The sequence below is a fragment of the Pelophylax lessonae genome, assembly GCF_965119305.1.
Source record: "Pelophylax lessonae genome assembly, chromosome: 13".
Lineage (NCBI taxonomy): Eukaryota > Metazoa > Chordata > Amphibia > Anura > Ranidae > Pelophylax > Pelophylax lessonae.
This window is the reverse complement of record NC_138780.1, coordinates 73,609,465-73,633,740: the sequence shown is the minus strand read 5'-3', so window position 1 is coordinate 73,633,740 and position 24,276 is coordinate 73,609,465. Positions and strand designations below refer to the sequence as shown.

The window sequence follows — 24,276 nt, the reverse complement described above, 5'->3', positions numbered from 1 at the left end:
CTTCCAGCGCAGTGACCACGCTGTCATAGATGGATCTCTTTCTCTAGTCATGATCAAGAAGGCTCCTGATCATGTGATCATTGTGACAGACTATCACAGCGGTCACGTAATCAAGAAGTCCATTCCTCCCCTTGGGCATAAAGACCCCCTTAACCTCCCTGGCGGTATTCCCGAGTGTGGCTCGGGGTGGGATTTCACTGCCATAAGCGGTAACCCCGAGCCACACCCAGGGTACCGCCAGGGAGCATCGCTGGATCCTTGTAGAGGGCCACTTACCTTGTCGCCGGGATCCAACGATGTGTCCCTTCGGCATTCGGCGGCCGGATCTTCCGCCCGATGCTTGTGAGCCCCGGCTTCCGTCTCCTGCGACGTGAAATTTGAAAAGTAAAAAACACAAACGCACTGATTTCATTACAAAATAATATAAATTGATATTAGTTTGCCCCCCAGTGCCCTTTCCTGCAGTTTTACTGTACCTTTGTACAAATTGTGAATAAAAACAGAATGCAATGACGTGGAAGTTTCAAATTTCAATATTTTATTCAGAATACAACATAGATGACATATCAAACGTTTAAACTGAGAAAATGTATCATTTTAAGGGAAAAAATAAGTTGATTTTATATTTTCATGGCATCAACACATCTCAAAAAATTTGGGACAAGGCCATGTTTACCACTGTGTGGCATCCCCTCTTCTTTTTATAACAGTCTGCAAATGTCTGGGGACTGAGGAGACAAGTTGCTCTAGTTTAGAAATAGGAATGTTGTCTCATTCTTGTCTAATACAGGCTTCTAGTTGCTCAACTGTCTTAGGTCTCCTTTGTCTCATCTTCCTCTTTATGATGCGCCAAATGTTATCTATGGGTGAAAGATCTGGACTGCAGGCTGGCCATTTCAGTACCCGGATCCTTCTACACAGCCATGATGTTGTAATTGATGCAGTATGTGGTCTGGCATTGTCATGTTGGAAAATGCAAGGTCTTCCCTGAAAGAGACGACGTCTGGATGGGAGCATATGTTGTTCTAGAACTTGGATATAACTTTCAGCATTGATGGTGCCTTTCCAGATGTGTAAGCTGCCCACACACTCATGCAACCCCATACCATCAGAGATGCAGGCTTCTGAACTGAGCGCTGATAACAACTTGGGTTGTCCTTGCCCTCTTTAGTCTGGATGACATGGCGTCCCAGTTTTCCAAAAAGAACTTCAAATTTTGATTTGTCTGACCACAGAACAGTTTTCCACTTTGCCACAGTCCATTTTAAATGAGCCTTGGCACAGAGAAAACGCCTGCGCTTCTGGATCATGTTTAGATATGGCTTCTTTTTTGGCCTATAGAGTTTTAGACGGCAACGGCGAATGGCACGGTGGATTGTGTTCACCGACAATGTTTTCTGGAAGTATTCCTGAGCCCATGTTGTGATTTCTATTACAGTAGCATTCCTGTATGTGATGCAGTGCCGTCTAAGGGCCCGAAGATCACCGCCATCAAGTATGGTTTTCCGGCCTTGACCCTTATGCACAGAGATTGTTCCAGATTCTCTGAATCTTTGGATGATATTATGCACTGTAGATGATGATAACTTCAAACTCTTTCAAATTTTTCTCTGAGAAACTCCTTTCTGATATTTCTCCACTATTTTTCACCGCAGCTTTGGGGGAATTGGTGATCCTCTGCTCATCTTGACTTCTGAGAGACACTGCCACTCTGAGAGGCTCTTTTTATACCCAATCATGTTGCCAATTGACCTAATAAGTTGCAAATTGGTCCTCCAGCTGTTCCTTATTTGTACATTTAACTTTTCTGGCCTCTTATTGCTACCTGTCCCAACTTTTTTGGAATGTGTAGCTCTCATGAAATCCAAAACAAGATTTGGCATGACATTTCAAAATGTCTCACTTTCAACATTTGATATGTTATCTATATTATATTGTGAATAAAATATAAGTTTATGAGATTTGTAAATAAGTCCATTCCTTTTTTAGTTACAATTTGTACAGTGTCCCAACTTTTTTGGAATTGGGTTTGTATATATATATATATATATATTGTAACAGGAAGTCAGCTAAATCTGGGAATGTAGTCACAGGAAGGAGATACATTTCTACCTGATTTAGAAAGTCCATTAATTAATTTAGGGTGTTGGCTACAGAGCTAGCCAGCAGGAAGTTGAAAGGCCTTCACCTGTTCAGAATGAGGGAGTTAAGGCTCTATAATTTGTTCAGAGAAATTCCTATTGTTTGCTGCCTCCAGAAGCTGTGTCCTGAAGCCATGTGGGCTGGGAGCAGGAGGACAGTCAGCGTGTGCCTCCCGACAGGATGTGTGGGCCTGGGAGAAGACCCCCCGGAGTGATGTGTGCCCGGGACGGTAACCAAGGGTGAATACGTCTCAAAGGTGAGAAGACGAACTGTTGATGTGAAAGAAACAAAAGGACTGTGTTGCCCTGTGAAGCTATTATAAAAGGACTATTGAGTGTCCGCTGTAGGACAAGGAAGTCTGCCCGACGGTAGGTTGGAGACAGACACTTAGGCAGGTTCCAGTTGTGAGAAGGTAGCCGCCCACAGAGGCAAGGATTTATTTTGTTTTATTTTATTTTGATGTTTTTGCTGCATGCACTTGTTTGAAGAATAAACCTGTTGTTTGCAAGCACTTTTGGGCTATTTCTCTGTGAAAACGCACCCCCCAAGGAGTCATCTACGCCTACCACCAAGCTAATCCCTCACATATGGTGGAGGTATGCAGTGGGCATAAGCAGAGATCCCTGCAATGGAGTGCATATGTTTGATGAACTTTGTCTGGTGCATGAGATTGCACAATCTATGTGTGCAGGAGAGAAGATCCTGACAGAAAAAAAAAAAAAAAGTGTTTTAAAGAGACAGCGGTCTCAAAATTATTTGATGAACTTTGTTGTGTCTGGTGCAAGTGACTGCACAAACTGTGTGTGCAGGAAAAGAGATCCTGCAAGAGAGAGAAAAACTACATGTGTTGAAGAGACAGTGGTCTGAAAATTGTTTGCTGGACTGTGAAAAATTTGTTTGTGGAGTTATTGAAGATGGGGCGGTCCAAACGCCTGAAAAATGCAAAGATAGATGAAATGAGAGACCGGATTCTATGGATGGAGGGGATGTTGCCGTCTGAACCAGCCCCATCCATGCCTAAAGAGAGTCTACTAAAGAGGAAGGTTGTTGTCCCTAGCAACACTGATGAAACTGCTATGGAGACGCAGTGTGCTCAGATGAAAAGTAAACTCAAAATGGAGGAGATGTTGAAACATCTGATTATATCAAATGCAGCTCAACAGCAAGCAAATGCAGCTCAACAGCAGGCAAATGCGGATTTTCAGCAGAGCTTTGCAGCTCAACAAAAGGCTCATCAAGAGAGCATGGCAGGCTGGAAACAGAGACGCCAGCAGCCAATGGAGGCCATCGGTTTGGAGGAAACCGAGTATGTGTGCAGGGCTGAGTTGGATGCCTTGCAACGGAAAATGGAAGAAAAGGAACAAGCCTTGGAATTGCTTAAAATGGAGCATAGAAACTTGCAGGAAATGAATGAACTACTCAAGTCTCATGTGTTACAGTGGGAAGAATCCACTGCTCTTCTTTTGGTCGAGTTGCAAAAATGTCAAGACACTATAAAGGAGAAAGATACCATCCTCATGGAAAAGGAAATTGAAATTCAGACTTTGCAGAAGCAAAGTATGTGTGATATGTTGGAGTTGCGTAATCAGCTGGAAAAAAGTCTTCAGTCTTTGGGAGCTACAAAAATAGACCTGCAGGAGTCGCAGGAACAGAATGTTGCTCTGGAAGCGACATTGTCTCTCAGCGACAAAGAGAAAAGTGAAAGAGAGGCTAAATTACTGAGTACTGTGTATGAGCTCACTACTTTAAGCAATGTGGTAGATGAATGGCGTGCGGACTGTGAAAGTTGGAAAGGGGAAGCCCAACGTGTCCAGCAGCAGTTAAAGGAGAAAGAAGCCTGTGTGGCAGAATTACATTCTTATTCCCAGATGCTAGCCAATGAGGTGAAGGCTCTTATGCAGGGAAAAGAAGATTGTGAACATAAGAGGGAAAAAGTAGAGGCACAGCTTCTGGAATCGCAAGTCAAGGTGTCAGAAGGTGACCGATTGTGTGCTAAGCTGTCAGAGAAGGCAAACCGACTGCAGGTTGAGTTGGACAATGTTACAAATCAGCTTTCTCAAGCAGACAGCAAATCTAGAGAAATTGCGGAAGATTTTTCTATCTTGGAATCGCAGCTGCAAGACACGCAGGAACTCTTACAGGAAGAGAGGTGTCAAAGGCTGAGTTTTAGCACAAAGCTCAAACAAATGGAAGATGAGAAAAATGGCTTCCTGGAACAATTAAAAGAGGAGGCGGAAGCAAAGAAAAACCTATCAGAGCAAGTCGCAACATTGCAAGCTCAGATAGCGGATATGAAAAAACGCATGGAAGAAAGCGTTGCTTCATTACAGTGTGTTGAAGATGTGAAAAAGAAGTTTGATCAGATGCTTGGTGAAGAGAAGACTGTGTCTGCAAAATATGCAGAAGAACGCGACCGTGCAGAAACGGAGGCGCGTGATAACGAGAGCAAAGCCCTGTTCTTGGCTCGCTCTTTGGAGGAAGCTCTAGAGTCCAAGGCTGAACTAGAAAGAGTTAACAAGCAGCTATGTACAGAGATGGAACATGTGGTCAGCTACAAGGATGAGGTTGAGAAAAGCGTTCAGGAGCTAGAAAAGTCTAAACGAGCCTTAGAACAGCAAGTAGAAGAGATGAAGATTCCGTTGCAGGAACTGGAAGAGGAATTCCAGGCAACAGAGGATCTGTCCCAAAGAGGGGATAGTGTGCCTGATGCAGTTTTTAAAAGGATCAGTGTTTTGGGGTCTGTCCTGAGTGAGCCTCAGAAATGTGATGACACGTGGCTTGAATCACCCCTTTGGAATAAACCGTTCCTTCAAAAACTTCAAGCATTGGAAAATGTATCATTAGAGCTTCAGCAAACAAAGGAGCTGAGTAAGAAATGTGGTGATTTCTCAGTTCAGGCTGAAAACCTAGTGGAGAAAACTAAGGCTGTTGGTGAAAACGTGAAGCAAATGAATAAGTGCCTTTCAGGGAGTGTTTCCAAAATGGAACTGGTGAAAGACGGGTGGCAGAAGTTTGATCGTGATCTTGAGATGCATTCCATGTGGAATTCAGATAGAGAAAAAGAACTAGGTGACCTTGAGCGGTCAAATAGTTCAGCAGAAAGTGCATTGAAGAAACCTGTAAAAGAATGTGTTGCAGTTCCATGCTTCTTCACTGATGCAGAGAGGAGGTCTATAATGGATACCACCCAGATCGCTGGGTTCAACTGTGTTGTTGCCTTTGACCCCTATGTTGGTGGAAGGAAAGTTGATGATGTTCTGGTTGGCTACTTCTGTGAAGAGTTTGGCAAGAAATATAAACTGAATATCAAATCAAGTAGTAGGCCTTTACTGCGACTCGCTCAGGAGGGCGAAAAGTTTAAGAAGTTGATGAGTGCAAATGCTTCAGATCTGCCTATGAATATGAAATGTTTGAATGATATTGATATCTCTGGGAAAAGGAACAGGGGTCACTTTGAAGAAATGTGTGACAGCCTGTTGTCTCAATTGGAAAATCCTCTGCACAGCATCTTAGAGCAAGCAAAGCTCAAGAAGGAAGATCATTCCCTTTTACAACAAAAAGTCAATGATTGTGTACAGCTGTATGGAGAGGCAACTCAAGTCACAGAGGGATGTCAAGAGTCCCTACTTGGAGCAAAGCTTAGTGAAGCAAAGGTTCTCAAAGTTTTGTGGAAAACATTTATGGATTGCAGAGAGAGGCGTCTTAAGAATGTTGAAGACATTAAGACTAGCCCAATTGAGTTGCCTATGGATCACGGTCCTCCATGGTGGATTGGACAGACGGTTATGAGGGACAAGCTGTCTGACATTTATGAGAAAGCTGTCAATGACGATGACAGAAACGAGAAGGAGCGAAATGATGCCAAAAATGCAGTTGAAGAATGTGTATATGAGATGAGAGACAAACTGTGTGGCATTTATGAGAAATCCGTCAATGAAGATGACAAAACAGTTTCATCCGGAAGCTTGAGGATAATAGGAGGCTTATCAGTGAGTCAGCAGTGCTTGACACATGCGTGCCTGGAAATCTGTGTCCCAACCCTAGGGTTGAAACAAGAGGGGGGGGTATGTAACAGGAAGTCAGCTAAATCTGGGAATGTAGTCACAGGAAGGAGATACATTTCTACCTGATTTAGAAAGTCCATTAATTAATTTAGGGTGTTGGCTACAGAGCTAGCCAGCAGGAAGTTGAAAGGCCTTCACCTGTTCAGAATGAGGGAGTTAAGGCTCTATAATTTGTTCAGAGAAATTCCTATTGTTTGCTGCCTCCAGAAGCTGTGTCCTGAAGCCATGTGGGCTGGGAGCAGGAGGACAGTCAGCGTGTGCCTCCCGACAGGATGTGTGGGCCTGGGAGAAGACCCCCCGGAGTGATGTGTGCCCGGGACGGTAACCAAGGGTGAATACGTCTCAAAGGTGAGAAGACGAACTGTTGATGTGAAAGAAACAAAAGGACTGTGTTGCCCTGTGAAGCTATTATAAAAGGACTATTGAGTGTCCGCTGTAGGACAAGGAAGTCTGCCCGACGGTAGGTTGGAGACAGACACTTAGGCAGGTTCCAGTTGTGAGAAGGTAGCCGCCCACAGAGGCAAGGATTTATTTTGTTTTATTTTATTTTGATGTTTTTGCTGCATGCACTTGTTTGAAGAATAAACCTGTTGTTTGCAAGCACATATATATATTGTGTGTGTGTATGTGTATATATATATATATATATATATATATATATAGTGTGTGTGTGTGTGTGTGTGTATATATATACTTATTTATAGTCATTTATTATATTATAGTTTTTGATTTTGTGTTTGCCACTTTATCATACCCGAGATGTTATAAAGAAGAACGCACAGTAAAAAAAAAAAAAAATGTAAATAGTTGGTTTGGGCTGCTTGTCCTTAAGAATTACATGCAAAATAATTGTACCGCTTTCAGCTCCTAAAATCGGAAAGAATCATACCGCCAGGGAGGTTAAAGGGACGCTAGGGCTGGGCAGTAAGGGGTTAATGTGATTTTAAATGCTTTTTGAATCTCTTTAAACCTGCTATCTGATGATTCTGCCATGAAGGTCCTTGTACAGACACTTCCCATTATGGGGTGAATGCTCTGTCACTGTGTCCCGATTGTTCAACTTGAGAGTTGTCACCTTGTTACACCCTCTCCGAATGGAGACTACAAGCATCTGTGTGGATGCATATTGCACAGGCATGTTCCACTTTTGTCACCATAAAGAAACCCTCATTATGTAATGCAGCCATTGATGGAGTGTGTGTAGATAGGAAGTAGCTGCAAAGAGGCAGCAGTAGATTACCAGCACTGATAAATAACAAAAAGTGTAAAAAAGCAAAAAAAAAAAAAAAAAGTAATTTACATTACAAAAAAAAAGCAATTATTTATGATATACAACGCCTTAGCAATCTAAAATGACATTTAGTTGGGGGTTTTATCTATTTAATCCACCCTATGTTGCATAATTGCTAGCAAAATTTGCCTGCACCTAACATTGTTGGAATTCAGTGGGTTTAAGGGCCAATCCCATTTTCTTATCTGAACTCTTTTTCCCAGCTCTCTGAAAAAAAAAAAAAACTTTAAAAAGAGGCGTAAGATAAGCGTCAGCCTTCAGTACTTTGCGCTACTATTTTTGTTAGATGTATGTTTATTGATTTTCCATTATCTCACATGAACTGCTGACCGTAGCGTGTTACTGTGCCTTGCGACCGGAAGCAAACCCATCTGCAGAATTCACTACAAGCAAACTTATAGAACAGATTCATTTAAGTGAATCACTTCAATACATCTGTTGAGGCGAAAATATGTAAGACCAACCAGGGAAAACAAATTTTTTTGAAATCCTAATATTTTTTTAAGCAGTATTGGGGTATTTTTTACTTGGATTGTTACACGGTGCCTTAACCACAGTGTTCTAAAAGCATGGAGGCTTAGAAGCCAAACCTAGTAAACATTGCATTCTATATGAAATGCGGGGTCATTATATGACATTTTAATTTAGACGTTGTTTTGTGGCATCCCTCAAATTAGCATGTAGCAGGTCCCACTTAACAAAGATAAAGCATCATTCCAGGTTGGGATATTTTTACATATTTACATGGTCCAGTGATTAATTACGCATATACCAAATCTGTGGGATCCCTCTAGAAAAGGCATTCCTGGGTTCTATTGACCCCTAGGGGTTCATTGAGTTGTTGCCCTTCTATCTGATGGTGCTTCATAGTTCCAGTCCATTTCCACTGGGCAGAGCCGGTGGCATGATGCCAAAAATCGTTTCAGCTCACTGTAAGGGTGGCATTCTAACCAGCACTGTAAGGGGTCATTCCTTCCACTGACCGCTGATGTAAGAGGTAATTTCCTTATGACTAATCTTAGCAGGTGCTCTCGGACACTTGGAAATGATTTCACGGGCTTCTCTGGGGTAAAAAGGTTAAGAGAGCCTGTTTTAGAAGCTACAATGATCTCCATTAGCTTCTGAGTCCCATGCTGAGCGGCTTCCCTGCTGCATTGTTATTGTAGGAGGTCACCTTATTAGCAAGGGTGACATTTTTAGAGATCTCTTTGCATGTTGGCAATGCATGCAAAGCATTTGTTGATTGGATGAGGTGGAGATATGGGGCGTTGACATCCTCTTTGTCCAGTCAGAGAAATTTTTGGTATTCTTTGAGAAAATCCAAAACATTCTCTGAATGTTGTCCATGTCAAGCGGGTGACCTCCTGTGTTCGCAATGTAGCAGAGCAGCTGGGTCCTTTGTCCACAGGCAGGAGTGAGGTGGGCTCAAAGTTGTATAAAGTACTCGAAACCCATACTTGAGTAAAAGTACAAGTGCTCGATCAAAAAGTGACTTGAGTAGAAGTGGAAGTGCTCAATCATAAAGTGACTTGAGTAGAAGTACTAAAGTATTCAACATTTTTTGTACTTAAGTATTGCAAGTAGTTTTTTTTTAAATTTTGCTACTCAAGTACTGAAAGTAAAAGTACCAGTCGTTTTGAAAAAAAATGCTACTCAAGTACTGAAAGTAAAAGTACAAGTACTGTGTTATGTAGTTATTAAAGAAAGAAGTCAAAAGTTTGATTATCATATTGTTTTTTATTATTTCAAATGCAGCTTTTATTTATACATACAGTAGCATTTATTTTCGTATGCGCTGATAATACACATATTTTGAGCTTCATGAAACCTGCCATCTACTGTGCTGGCAGTGGTAATTTTTATAATAGTAACGAGTAATTATGCAGCCCAAAAAAAAAAATATTGGAGTAGAAGTATTGAAATCATCGGGAAAAATGTAGTGAAGTAAAAGTGGAAGTAGGAGAAAAAAATTCTACTCTAGGAAAGTACAGATACCGCCTTTCAGTACTTAAGTACAGTAGTGAAGTAGTTCTACTTAGTTACTATATATCTCTGGGTGGGCTCAGTAGCTAATTCTTTCTAAGCTTTCTAAATTTCTTTGAAACTGGCTCTATGGAAGTTGTGTTCAGTACATAGCACACAGCAGCTGTGACTGACACCCCCCTGCCCCATCCCCGTAGTCCATGGGCATGTCTATGTTGATTATCGAGGCTTGTAGGAGGCTAGGGTCATACAAACAGGAGGTACATCTGCTGCAATGTCCTTCTATGAAAATTAAGAAGCACATAGAGCAGAAACACAATTATACAAGGAGCACCGAATAAACCAATGGGACATAAAGCGATAAGGCTGAAGTTTTGAAACAATTTAGCTATGATAAAGCCCATGTCTATGCAAAACCATTGCCGTTTACTATCTGGGATTACAAACCCAGAGTTGTTACCTACACAAAACGTGTTATCTTCAATCTAAACTCACAAAGATTATACAGGTTTATATATTAATATAATAAATTGAGCAATGCTGTGCAGTGACCCATAAGGCTTCATGTACACTGCAGCTAAAAAACTGCCTGTTTTACCGGCGTTAGATTTTTTTAGTTTTTTTGCCTTTAAACGCCCCTCCATGTTAGCCTACAGTATCTCACAAAAGTGATTACACCCCTCATATTTTTGTAAATATGTTATTATATCAATGTGACAACACTGAAGAAATGACACTTTGCTACAATGTAAAGTAGTGAGGGTACATCTTGTATAACAGTATAAATTTGCTGTCCCCTCAAAATAACTCAACACACAGCCATTAGGCACCTTTCACACTATAGAGTCCGTCGGTGGATCAGCAGGCGGATGGCAGCTCTGTCTCCGCGCTGTGTGCGAAAACAGAGCTGTCAGGTCCCCGCTGTTCTCTATGGGGGAATCGGATGAGAACGGACGTTCTCATCCAATCCCATCCGATCCGCTGGACGGATGGAAAATAGGGTTTCCATCAGTCCAGATTTGACGGACCGGATCGGATGTCAGCGGACATGTCTCCGCTGACATCCAATGCCCCATAGAGATGCATGACACATCCGTTCAGATCCGCCTGAAAAACTGACAGGCGGATCTGAACGATCCACTAGTGGGAAAGGGACCTTAATGTCTAAACCGCTGGAAACAAAAGCGAGTACACCACTAAGTTAAAATGTCCAAATTGGGCCCAATTGGCCATTTTCCCTCCCCGGTGTCATGTGACTCGTTAGTATTACAAGGTCTCAGGTGTGAATGGGGAGCAGGTGTGTTTAATTTGGTGTTATCACTCTCACTCTCTCATACTGGTCACTGGAAGTTCAAAATGGGACCTCATGGCAAATAACTCTCTGAGGATCTGAAAAAAGAATTGTTGCTCTACATAAAAGTGGCCTAGGCTATAAGGAGATTGCCAAGACCCTAAAACTGAGCTGCAGCACGGTGGCCAAGACCATACAGCGGTTTAACAGGACAGGTTCCACTCAGAACGAGCCACACCATGGTCGACTAAAGAAGTTGAGTGCACGTGCTCAGCGTCATATCCAGAGGTTGTCTTTGGGAAATAGAGGTATGAGTGCTGCCAGCATTGCTGCAGAAGTTGAAGGGGTGGGGGGGGGGGGGGGGTCAGCCTGTCAGTGCTCAGACCATACACTACACACTGCATCAAATTGGTTTGCATGGCTGTCGTCCCAGAAGGAAGCCTCTTCTAAAGAAGATGCACAAGAAAGCCCGCAAACAGTTTGCTGAAGACAAGCAGACTAAGGACATGGATTACTGGAACCAGGTCCTGTGGTCTAATGAGACCAAGATAAACTTATTTGGTTCAGATGGTGTCAAGCGTGTGTGGTGGCAACCAGGTGAGGAGTACAAAAACAAGTGTGTCTTGCCTACAGTCAAGCATGAATGTGCTTAAACATTTGTGATGGCTTTTACCTTGTTTTTTAGGCTGCATTTCTCCTATAAGGAGAATAGCTGTCCAAAGGTGTACAGTGTGCATGAAGTCTTCATCAATCATAGATCAGGTTTTTACAGTATAAATTGCTGCGTACAGAACTATAAATTCGCCATATTTTGAAATCCTTTAGTGTGTTGCTCTGTTAAGCACTGTTAATACATAATGGTGACATTAAGCAGTGAGTGGGCTGAGCTGCAAGCAATTAGTTCTGCGCCAGTACAACCGTATGTTTGTCTGTGTTGCAGAAATCAAAAAAAAAAAAAAGGAAATTCCCTAATTGTGGTGTTGGAATTTAAAATGTGTCAGTGTTGTTAAAGTGTTTCTAAACCCACAACAATATCAGTGTGTATATGCAGTAAAGCATGCTTGTTATACTCACTGCGGAACCTAAGGGGTTAATCATCTTCATTGTATATAAAGGCTGTGTAATCCTGTCTCTTGGATCTCCCTCTTCTCTAACTGACTACAACTCATCTCTTGATAGAAAAGAGCATTAGGAGTCCGGCTGCACATGCTCAGTTTGGGTGTATTGCTGGACAGTTGTTTTTTTTTTTTTGTCTTAGGAGAGTGCATGTGATCAGCACAGGGCCAATCAGCACTGTCCAGACAGAGGGTCAGGGGAAAATGAAAACTCCTACAAGCTTTAGGCAGAGATTAATAGAAGCCACCAGGCTGCTATATACTGCTGCTGAGAAAAGGCATTTAGCAGTTTATATTTACTAAAACAATTGCATTTCCATGTTCTGTGTACTGTGGGAGACCAGATATAGTGCATGCAGGTTCTGGGTTTAGTAACACTGGGTTTAATGTGCATTAATTAGATTCCTATTAATTAATTTGATTTCAAATTTGGGGAAAAGGTCATATTGCAAAAAGTATTGATTGTGTAGTAAGGCCTGCTAACTAAAGTTTTTCCCTGCTACAGATAAAACGGATCAAATACAATGCAGTGCCATCTGATGATGAAACCTCCCGCCATCAACAAAGTGCCTTGACTGAGAACCTGAATTCACCAGCTGAGAAGTGATTTCTAACCTTCGAAGCAGGTAGTGTGGCAACTCCCAGTTCACAAACCTAAAGATTGTGTAAACGTGATTTAATGTATGATCCATGCAAGTGGGTGATTATTTCCATGGTTTTGCTTTGATACATGATTGAGGAGTCCCTAAAAAGCTGAAAGCACATCAACATTATTGCCTGTTATTCAGAAATAAATATTTTAAGCAATAGTCAACAAGGATTCACAAAAGACCAAAGTTGTCAAACAAATTTGATTTCTTTTTATGTGGAAGTAAGCAAAAACTTAGACAAAGGAGTGGCTGTGGACATAGTATACTTGGATTTTGTAAAAGCGTTTGACACAGTTTCCCACACGCACTTAATATGTAAGTTAAAGTCTCCAGGCTTAGAAAATTCAGCTTGTAAATGGATAGAAAACTGGCTAAAAGACCAAATTCAGAGAGAAGTGGTTAATGAGTCTTACTCTGAATGGTCTAAGGTTATCAGTGGTGTACCCCAAGGTTCAGTGTTGGGCCCCCTAGCTTTTAACATAATTAGAAATGATATAGTCTGTGATTAAAAGTACTATTTCAGTGTTTGCAAAGGACATCAAATTATGCAGTGGAATTATGGCTTTACAGGTGGTCTCCAGCTTACAAGCCGACCTCAATGCACTATTTAATTGGACAACTATGTAGCAAATAAGCTTTAATGTTGAAAAATATAAAGTTATTCACTAAAAACATGCACACATCATACATACCATCATATATACTAGGGGGAGTCGAGGGATGAGAAGGATCTGGGTGTTCTAGTAGATCAGAGATCTACTAGCATGGAGTGCCAAGCTGCAGTTTCTAAAGCTAGCAAAATCCTTTCTTCTATTAGAAGAGGTATAAACTCCTGAGAGAGAGAGAGAATTTTGCCCCTGTACAAATCATTAGTAAGGCCTCATCTGGAATATACAGTAAAGCATTGGCACCAGTTCACAAAAAGGATATCGGGGAACTGGAGAAAGTGCAGAGAAGTGCAACCAAACTGATAAGAGGCATGGCGGAGCTCAGCTATGAGGAAAGTTTAGAGGAACTGAATTTATTCTCTCTTGAGAAGAGGAGATGAGGGCGGATATGATCAACATGTAGAAATACCTAATTGGTCCATGTAGTGAACTTGGCGTTGAGTTATTCACTTTCAGGTCATTACAGAGGAAAAGGGGGCAAGTCTGTACGTCTGGGGGAAAAGCCTTCACATCCGAAAAAGACTTCTTCACAGTAAGATCTGTGAAAATGTGGAATAGACTCCCTCAAGAACTAGTTCTGGACAGCTCAGTAGATTGTTTTAAAGAGCTGGATGCATTTCTAAATGCAAAAAATATAATTGGATTACTAACTTTCAGAGGTAATAATGCCAGGGGTAGTTGATCCAGTAAATATCCATTTGCCTCCAAAGGGCATCAGGAATGATTTTTTTTCCCCCTACTGGACCAAATTGGATCATGCAGGATTGGGGGGTTTGCCTTCCTCTGGATCAACTATGTGTATAGGATAGTGTATATCAGGGGTAATTAATTAGAATTCAAGGAGGTCCGGTCGCTAACATTTTCTTTGGGCCGAGGTCCGAATCTGAAGTCTGTGCTATGACTCAGAAAGATGGGCAAAACAAAACGTGTCCATCAGCGTTGCTCTTAACATAAAATATGCCCATTTGAGTGCCCCTTAACATAAAATGTGTCCATCAGCGTGACCCTTAGCATAAAATTTGCCCATCAGCGTGACCCTTAACATAAAATAAGGGGCACGCTGATGGGCAAATTTTATGTTAGGGGGCACTCTGATGGGCACATTTTATGTTAGGGGGCACGCTGATGGGCACATTTTATGTTAGGGTGCACGCTGATGGGCACATTTTGTAAGGGGGCACACTGATGGGCAAAACAAAACGTGTCCATTAGTGTTGCTCTTAACATAAAATATGCCCATTAGAGTGCCCCTTAACATAAAATGTGCCCATCAGAGTGCCCCCTAGCATAAAATTTGCCCATCGGCGTGACCCTTAGCATAAAATTTGCCCATCAGCGTGCCCCCTAGCATAAAATGTGCCCATCGGCGTGACCCTTAGCATAAAATTTGCCCATCAGCGTGCCCCTTAACATAAAATTTGCCCATCAGCGTGCCCCTTAACATAAAATATGCCCATCAGCGTGACCCTTAACATAAAATAAGGGGAACGCTGATTGTCACATTTTATGTTAGGGGGCACTCTGATGGCCACATTTTATGTTAGGGGGCACTTTGATGGGCACATTTTATGTTAGGGGGCATTCTGATGGGCACATTTTATGTTAGGGGGCATTCTAATGGGACCATTTTATGTTAAGGGGCACGCTGATGGGCAAAACAAAACGTGTCTATCAGTGTTGCTCTTAACATTAAATATGCCCATTAGAGTGCCCTTTAACATAAAATATGCCCATTAGAGTGCCCCTTAACATAAAATAAGGCGCAAGCTGATGGGTACATTTTATCTTAGGGGGCACTCTAATAGGCATATTTTATTTTATGGGGCACTCTAATGGACACAAATGTGTGCCCCTTAACAAAATATGCCCATCAGTCTGTATTTTATAAAACTGTGCCCCACATACCTTTGGGAGCGAAAAATGTGGGAGCCAGGAGCAGCGAACATCAGGGGGGCAGGGCGTGCATGTGATGTCCCGCGGCTAGGCTGAGTGTGAGAGTCAGGAGCCGCAGTTAGGAGCAGGGGGGCGGGGCACGCACCTGACGTCACGCCCAAACTCGCGGCTGGCTGGGAGGGAGCCGAAGAAAGAAGCAGGGGGCGGGGCGCACACACGGAATGTCACTGGTTGCTGGGACACCCGCGGTCCCAGCAAACCAATGATTACTTACGGTGGCGGCCTGACGGGTCCGGGCGGAAGCCTCGTGCGGGCCGCTCCTGGACCGCGGGCCGCCATTTAGTGACGGCTGGTGTATATGGAGGTTTTTGTAATTGTGTGGGGTTCTTCTTTTAATTGGTTTTACTAGATGGATTAGTGTCTCTTTTCAACCTAACTATGCAACTATGTACTGTGCATATTACAGTCACTGTTCTGACTAGTTCTAAAAAAAATTGTGTGGCCTTTTCCTTAATTATCTGCAAAGTCGCTGGCCTATAGGCACAGAACATGTAGCTGGCTATTAAGATACTTTATGCAGCAGTTCAATTATATGTGTGTAACACTTACCCCTGAAGGGGCCTCTGTTTTCTCGGGTCCCCTGTTCCCAGTGCCCAGGACTCTCCAAGCAGCAGCACGCTCTCTGACACACCAGAGCTGAGGGGTGGCTATATACTGTATTACAACAATGCACAATAATTCAACAATCAGAATGAAAAATGACAATAAACACTTCAACAAGTATGTGAAACAGCTGCAAAATACCAAACAAGCAGACCAGTGACTGACCCCTGCTGTAGTTGCAAATGAGTGTATTCTGCATAGTAAATAGGAATTAAAATTTAAACAGAGAGCATGGGAATCAGTAATCATGACCCTAATAGATGTGCAGACATAGGAGGTCTCACTAACAGGGTATGCAAGGATATTAGAAATTGTCAGATGAATAAGCTGTTATCAGGTTGGGTCAGGGGCGTAACTACAGGGGTTGCAATTGCAGCCAGCCCCATGCTTCAGGGGGCCTGTGCGGCTCCCCTGTACACCTGGATAGGAGGGGCGGTGGGGGCAGCATGTAGAGAAATCACTGTCCTCCTTTTTCCTCGTGTAGCTGCATGGAGGAGATTGGTTCCTCTGTTTGCTGAACCCCCCCCCCCCCGCTCCTCCTATCCAGCTCACTTGTGTTCTGCTGTCTCTGGGCCCCTGTGTGCTCCCCAGGTCCCCCTCGCTCCCTTCTCCTGCCGGCTGCTGCAGGGGATGTGTCACAATAGAGAACCAGGAAGGCGTCAGTAAATATGTAATTTACCAGCTCCTTCCTTTTCTGAATGGACAGAGTCATAGTCAGTGACATTGTAAAAAAATAAAATAAAATTATAAAAAATCATATAATTAAAATACCAAAAAATAAAAACTACGACTTCCAGGATCTCAAAGGTCACACTTATGACTGGGCCCTGGCATTCCACCACCGTGGGGAGGCCCCAAGATGGCAGGAAGGGGGTCCACTGCAGAACTTGGGAAAGGATCCCACTGCGGTATTGTAATAGAGGACCCCACAATGACTGTAAAGGGCCCCAGGATCAGTGGGAAGAGCCCCAGGCTTGAAAGAAAGGGCCCCAGCCAGGGGTCCAGGGGGCTCTTCATGGTTTCTTGCTCTGGGGCCCTGAAGGTTCTAGTTACGCCTCTGGGTTGGGTTGACGGACCCATGATTCGTATGATATACTGGTCTTTCTTTACCACCATTACACTATAAATGGCTTTCTTGGATAATTTGCATTATCTTCCGTGAGTTACTTTCATTAAGGTAATTCTTCAAGAGTTCTGCTGACACATGTTGGTTGATCAGTGTTGCCTTAAAGAAATAAAGTGTAAAGGAATATAACATGATGGTTTGTAAAATTTTCTATCAAAGTAGCAGTGTCATAGCAAAGAGTTACAAAGACTGTAATACGTTTTACTGCCCGTATAGAGGAATATTTCCTCACTTTTTATTGGATTGTACTCGATTTTGCTTTCTTTTGTATTGAAGTGAGTCATGTGGAACGGGTAAAACAAGTCTACACAAAATCCTGGATCCGGTCTTCTCCCGGTTAAACAAGAAGGACCTGAGTCACTTCAGATTGAAGTTTACTCAGTGAGGAGTCAGCATTTTATCCAGCCATCAAACTAGGTCATCCACATCTATAGTTAATGTTGAATTCCATAGCCTTCAAGTGAGTCATGGGATGGTGTGACACAGACGTAGAATATCCAGCAGGATGGTACACGTGGGATCAGTAGAGCTGTTAGGAGTCTTAATAGGTTTGTGTTATGTGCAGTGTTTATAAAAACCTGTGAATCTGACACCAGTACACATTACTTGTTCCAGTAATTGTTCTTCATACCTGCTGCAGAGGAATGTGACCCTGTCTGCTCTTCAGACACTAATTACAGCAATGTGCATGGAAAACTAAAGGCAGCAGACTTTCTGATTGACGTTGGTACAGTGGGGATGTTAACTTTTTAATTAAATAACTTAGATAATTCATATTCATCTACTTAAAGTGGTTGTAAAACTTAAGGCCCGTACACACGTACCGATCGTCGGCATACAAACGTCGGTGGACGAAGGATCTGCCGATTGTACGTGTGTTAGTATGGTGCCTCCGACAGATGTCTGCGCACAATCCGCGGACAAAAGTCTTTCGTGCAAACATGAAAATATTTGTATGCCGACACCAGAACGGACGATTGTTCGCCTGTCAGTACACAATTCGGCCGACAGACCGCAGATTTGCAAGACTGGGCATGCTCAGAAAATAGAAAACACAGGGAAAGTTAACCATTACATGACATCACTTCTGCAGTCGGCGGACAAAATTCTTGTGCTGTCCTTGTGCTGTCTTTGCACTTTTCAGCAGACACCGACATCCCGGGGAGAAAAGAGGAACATTTGTAAGCCGACCATCGGTACGTGTGTACGGGGCTTTAATGTTTTTTTTCCCTAAAATAAAAAAGATATACTTTTGTAGCACAATTCCCAGCTGTGGGTCTGCCTGGGCTACCGCTAGCAACAACAGCACATTTAAGCATGTTCTCCAAGTGTGAGCACTGAGACAATGACCAGTCTCGTATCTTTGGGTTCTTGTATTTATTTTGTAACTTGGATGGGAGAAGGGATGAGTGGGATACTCATTGGGCTAAACTATGCACAAATTGCTAGGGACAAATGAAAAATGCCAATTGATGCTGACTTGAGGCTGGTTGGATGCCGGTCAACGCCGATTAACGCTGGTTAACGCTGGCCTGCTGTCTGTTAACGCTGAACTGACTTCTGACTACTTTCCTGGATAAAGAAGTCCTCTTTAAGCTCTCTTAAGCACTCCTTGCTGAGGTAGCTACTTGTATACACTGCTGCACTGCTGAACAATTCAGGGCCTGCACCGGCGCCCCCTTTCACTTATCTTCAGGGCTTAGACACTGGCACCCCCTTTCTAAGCCTTTTCTACTGGTTAGCTGGCTCCCGGATCCTTTTTGACCTTCTGGAGTGGTCCCCTCTCCTAGGCAGACCCCTGGGCAGTTTTGAGTACTCACAACTCCACTCGGTCCACAGCACTCTGTATCCATCTCTGCAGCCCAGCTCAACCTTTGTCCTCTAGGCCGACTGCCCAGGACACCTTCTCTAGCTCTGACAGGAGGAGAGACAGCTGGCAGCCTCCTCCTGGGACTCTGCTTCCCGCCAAAGACGCCCTGTCATGTGCTCCACTCAGACTTATACCCCATCCACGGATGTATTGCGGCAGACTCTGTCCACTGAGATAGATACAAGTCCCAGGACGCTATTAGCCAGGTTTCCTACACTGCCCAACAAGAGCCCTCATTGGACATAGTGGGGAGACTCCCCAGACTCAACAGACACATGACAGCCTAGCTGAATGATCAGGCCCCCCTGATAAGCAGACAGGGCCATATAAATGCTTTTTCCTAGAACCTACCTAGGAGGGTGCTACACTTGTTTGCTCTGCTCTGTGCAATGGTTTTGCACAGAGCGGCCCCAAACTTCTCTTCTGGGATCCCCCAGCAGGACTCTCCACTCCTGCAGAAAATGCATTCAAGCAGTAGTTAATCACAAAAATAAATAAATAAAAAAACGGGCCCGGCAGGATAGTGCAAGAGCTCTGAAGAAGGGAGTGAGTCTCCCAAGACGCATCAGATTTCCAACCTATGTTGGGCGGTATCGTTCATGGTTGACGCATTCATGTTATATGCCTGCTGTTTTTATATGTTTGTAAGTATCCATTTGGTTGTTGGGATTTAATAAATTGTTTGGAAGTAATGGATGAGGAGTTTGCACTCTCTTGTGTGTTTTTTTGAAGCTGCGGGATAATGTCAAAATGTACTATTATGCACTGCAACTAACACATTATGACAGACTCGCCTTAAAACAAAGGCCTCCAATGGCTTCAGATAAGTTGCCTGCCAGGGCCTCCATCTTCACCCAGTCTTCCGGATTCGCGGGCTTTGGCTATTGGAATGGCCGAGCCGCGGTAATGTTTCTCCTGCGCATATGTAGGTCACGACTGTGGCAAAGCTCTCTGAATGGACAGCATGCTCTACACTGAGAGTGCAGTGCGCATGCACTGGTGACTTCACCCCCTGGTGATACTAAAGTATCTCCTAAATGGTGCATGAATAGGAGATTTTTACTGTACCTACAGATAGGGTTCCGCGAGAAGTCCCCATGGGTTCCGTCACGATCTGCCACTCGCAATCAAATGAGCGATAGATCACATCCCCAAAGATCTGAGGTGACATCACTGTCCTGTGTCTATCCCGGGCGGCCCTCCCCTCTTGGTTATCCTCTTGGATGGGAGAGGAGGGCAGGCAGGTCGGAATCGAAGCGCGAGATACGATTGCCATCCAGTAGCTTCCCTAAGCTACTTTGCATGAGCTTAATCACTACAGATCCCAGTGTTGTGCCCTCCAGTTGCCCTCCCTGTACTATAGAGTTTCCTCCTGCCCCCCCTATCTGATATAGATATCTGATATCAGTACAGGGGGTTCAGGAGAGAAGTATAGTACAGGGGGGCTAGGAGGGAACTGTACAGGGGTCCAGGAGATAAATTGTTACGGCTGATCAATTTCTCTCCTGGGCCCACTGTACTGTTCCCTCCTGCCCTTTCTGCACTATGCTTTACTTTTCTCTCCTGCTGGCTCCCCTGTACTATACAGTTTTTTTTCTGGCTTCCCTGTATTATACTGTTCCCTCCTGGCTTCCCTTTACTATACTGTTCCCTCCTGGCTTCCCTGTACTATACTGTTCCCTCCTGGCTGCCCTGTATTATACTGTTCCCTCACATATATATGACGTATATATACACGTCACTAGCCTGTGAGGCTCTGGGGAGCGCGCGCGCGGTCACGGACCTCCCCGCGCGTGTGACCGGCGGACCCGATGTCTGCCGGTCACTCTGCGATCGTCGCTGCAGAGGGAGAAAGTCAGGCAGCTAGTGTAAACAAGCCGCCTGTCAGTTCTCCCTGTGTAGAAACACTGATCATACAGTTCTACTATGTAGGACCGTTGATCATTGTTCCTACAGCTCAAGCCACAGCCAATCACAGTTAGAATCACGCCCCTAGGGACACACAAGCCCCTCCCTCTCAAATAAAGTTAACCCCTTCACTCCCAGTGTATTTTTACAGTAACAGTGCATATGTATAGCACTGATTACTGCAGTAATGTCACTGGTAACCCCAAAAGTGTCAAAAATGTCAGTCAAGGGTCCGATCTGTCCGCCCCAATGTCACAGTGCTGCAAAAAAAATCGCAGATCGCCGCCATTTCGCGTTAAAAAAAAACAACAAAAATGACAAAAATCTTTCCCTTTGTTAGTAAACGCAATAACTTTTGCGCAAACCAATCAAAATGCGCTTTTTGCGATTTTTTTTTTTTTTTTTTTTTTTTTTTTTTTTACCAAACATATGTAGCATAAAACAAATTGGCCGAAAATGTTAAAAAATTTTGATTTTTACATTTTTTGGGGGGGAATTTCATATAAAAAAATGTGAAAAATATTGTTTATTTTGCAAAATTGACGCTCTTTTTTTGTTTATAGCGCATGATCAAAAAATCGCACAGTTGACCAAAAGAAAGCTCTGTTTGTGGGAAAAAAAGGACGTCAAATTAGTTTAGGTACTGCGTCGCACGACTGCGCAATGGTCCGTTAAAGTCACGCAGTGCCGAATCGCAAAATATCCCCTGGTCAGGAAGGGGGTAAAATCTTCCGGGGCTTAAGTGGTTAAGTAAAAAAAAAGAGAGGCGTAAAATGGAGTGAGAGCTGGGTCTTCTACTGTCTAAAATAAAATTTAATAATTATAAAAAGAAATGTAAATGATGATAAAGTGGAGCAGCAGGGGATCTCTCAAAATCATAGGAGAATAAAGACTGTTTCAGGGCATATATGTTTAAAATCAGAAATGTTTATATTTCAAATACATGCATGGGTGTCCAACCTTTTGGCTTCTCGGGCCGCATATAAAATATATACTATAGTTAAGGTATATAAGTAATAAAATCCCGCTGCGCTCTTCCCGCGCGGCCGCACCCCCCCGCACTAATTTAACACAATCAGAGGATAATGAAATGAAATCAGTATAAGGAGGTTTACTTCTTCTGTGAGATATTAAAGGAACACTCTAACCACCATGATCACTTCAGTGATTTGAAGTAGTCATGGTGGTAGGAGTCAGAAACACTGCACATACTCACATCCCCCCCTCCCCTCTGAGGCAGCCTCTGCCTACAGTTAGTTGAAAGCTGATGTGGCCGTGCCCCCGACCCAACTTCCTTCCTCCCCAGCAAAAAAAAAAAAAAATTGTCAGGGAGGCAGTGGGCAGCATTGCCTGGGGTTCTGGGCCGCATGTGGCCCCCGGGCCGCAGGTTGGACATGCCTGAGGGGATCTAGTAGAGAGATGTCCCTATTAAAAATCCAAGTTCCACCCGACTGCTGCAATCATTACAGAGCCAGATTATCCTGTCAATGTCTCTGACCTAATCTCCATAGTGTGAAAGAAACCCAATATTAATGAATGCAGGGCAGTTGAGTGACACCTTCATTATGTCCTTGTTGGGACCAGGAAAGACAGGCTATTGTGGGAACAATCCTGTTACCAGCGTAAGCACGAGCCAGCAGGTGATTCTTCCTACTGATGTCCAACTCAGATATCCATTTCAGTGCAGAGATTTAATACAGTTGTTCTCAGTCCTCTAAACTATCTCCTAAATCCAATCCATAGAGGCCATTCCACAAAGGATCAGTTCCACAAAGGCCATTCCACAAAGGATCAGTCATGTTTGTCATAAATATTTGTCTTTACCATTGTTTTCAATGACTGTGCAATGACCTTCCAGCCATGCCACTGATCCTCTAAGACTGTATTGTAGACAGTCCTACATCTTCAAGGTTCTTCTACCTGTGTCAGATAGGCCCCACCCTGTAATCAAACTCCCAGCCAGGTAAGATTGTACAAACATGTCAGGTTTCCTCTCTCCTCCCCGTTCTCCCGCGCTCTTTCCCTCCTCTATTCTTGTCTTTTCAAACTTTCCTTACAGTGAGTGGATTATTTCACGTCAGTGATCAGGCATAAGCTACGCCGTCCAGGTAAGAGATTTACTCCCTGCTTTCAGCCTTGTATGCATTTTATGTTACCTTGGTAAATATTGCTGAACTCTGCAACATATATATCCTGTGTGATGAGTACAAAGAGCACGGCGAGGAGCTCCAGCTTAGTATAGGTGGAGATCTCAGGAGTAGAGGCGAAGGCTGGTTGTGTGCGCTCTTACACCTTTTACCTTGTATTTTTTTTTTTTTTTTTTTACGTTGTATTTTTTTTTAAATTTATTTCTGAACTACTACTATACATAGTGATTGTTTTAGTATATAGCATATACAGTCAATGCATACTATGTAAAGGCAGCACACTCGGATATAAATCCCTTCAATCCATGTGATATTGGATGTACAGAGGTCAGGGTGAGGATCTCCTGCTGGGTATGGGTGGAGGTCCTGTGTTTAGCGTTGGAGGCGAAGGAATGCAGTGTGGCAATTTATATTAAATGCTTTTTGTTTTCGTTTCTTACCTGATATTTTAATTATGTAAGTGTTTTTAATACAAAAGAAACTACACTCGTTTTAATGTGTGCATTTATATACATTTTTGAAATCTTTAAATTGACCAGGTAACAAAAACTCCTTCATGACCTTAACTGTTTAACCACTTAAGCCCCGGAAGATTTTACCCCCGTCCTGACCAGGGCCTATTTTGCGATTCGGCACTGCATATTTTAACGGACAATTGCGCGGTCCTGCGACGCTGTACCTAAACGAATTTGACGTCCTTTTTTTCCCACAAATAGAGCTTTCTTTTGGTGGTATTTGATCACCTGTGCGATTTTTTGATCATTCGCTATAAACAAAAAAATTGCGTAAATTTTGCAAAAATAACGATATTTTTCACATTTTTTATATGAAATTCCCCCCCCCCCAAAAAAAATGTAAAAATCTAAATTTTTTAACATTTTGGGCCAATTTTTTTTTTTACCATATGTTTGGTAAAAAAAAAATCGCAAAAAGCGTATTTTGATTGGTTTGCGCAAAAGTTATTGCGTTTACTAACAAAGGGAAAGATTTTTGTCATTTTTGTTGTTTTTTTTTTTTTTTTAACGCGTAATGGCGGCGATCTGCGTTTTTTTTTTGCGGGACTTCGACATTGCGGCGGACAGATCGCACCCTTGACTGACATTTTTGACACTTTTGGGGGTACCAGTGACATTACTACAGTAATCAGTGCTATACATATGCACTGTTATTGTAAAAATGACACTGGCAGTGAAGGAGTTAACTTTATTGGAGAGGGAGGGGTTAAGTGTGTCCCTAGGGACGTGTTTCTAACTGTGATTGGCTGTGGCTACTAGTGTAAGAACCGAGATCAACGGTCCTACATAGTAGAACCGTGTGATCTCCATTCTTACACAGGGAAGAATGACAGGGGGCTTTGTTTACATTAGCTGCCTACCTTTCTTCCGGTGTAACGGAAGATCGCGAGTGCCCGGCGGACATCGGGTCCGCCGGGCACACGCGCGGGGGGGTCTGTGACCACGCGGGA

The 24,276-nt window shown here is 43.1% G+C and overlaps 1 protein-coding gene across 5 annotated transcripts in view; it reads left to right on the top strand.

The window, feature by feature from the left end:
• Nucleotides 1-24,276, top strand: part of PAK6 (p21 (RAC1) activated kinase 6) — a 187,211-nt gene that overhangs the window by 84,215 nt on the left and 78,720 nt on the right. For 2 of the 5 annotated variants that reach the window (XM_082275195.1, XM_082275194.1), the window contains exon 2: nt 12,392-12,512. The exons of 2 other annotated variants lie outside the window; for them this stretch is intronic. The gene's annotated coding sequence lies outside the window, so the exon portion shown is untranslated. Of the gene's footprint in view, nt 1-12,391; nt 12,513-22,635; nt 22,773-24,276 lie in introns of those variants that run through there. One more of the 5 variants, XM_082275196.1, reaches the window with a different exon arrangement.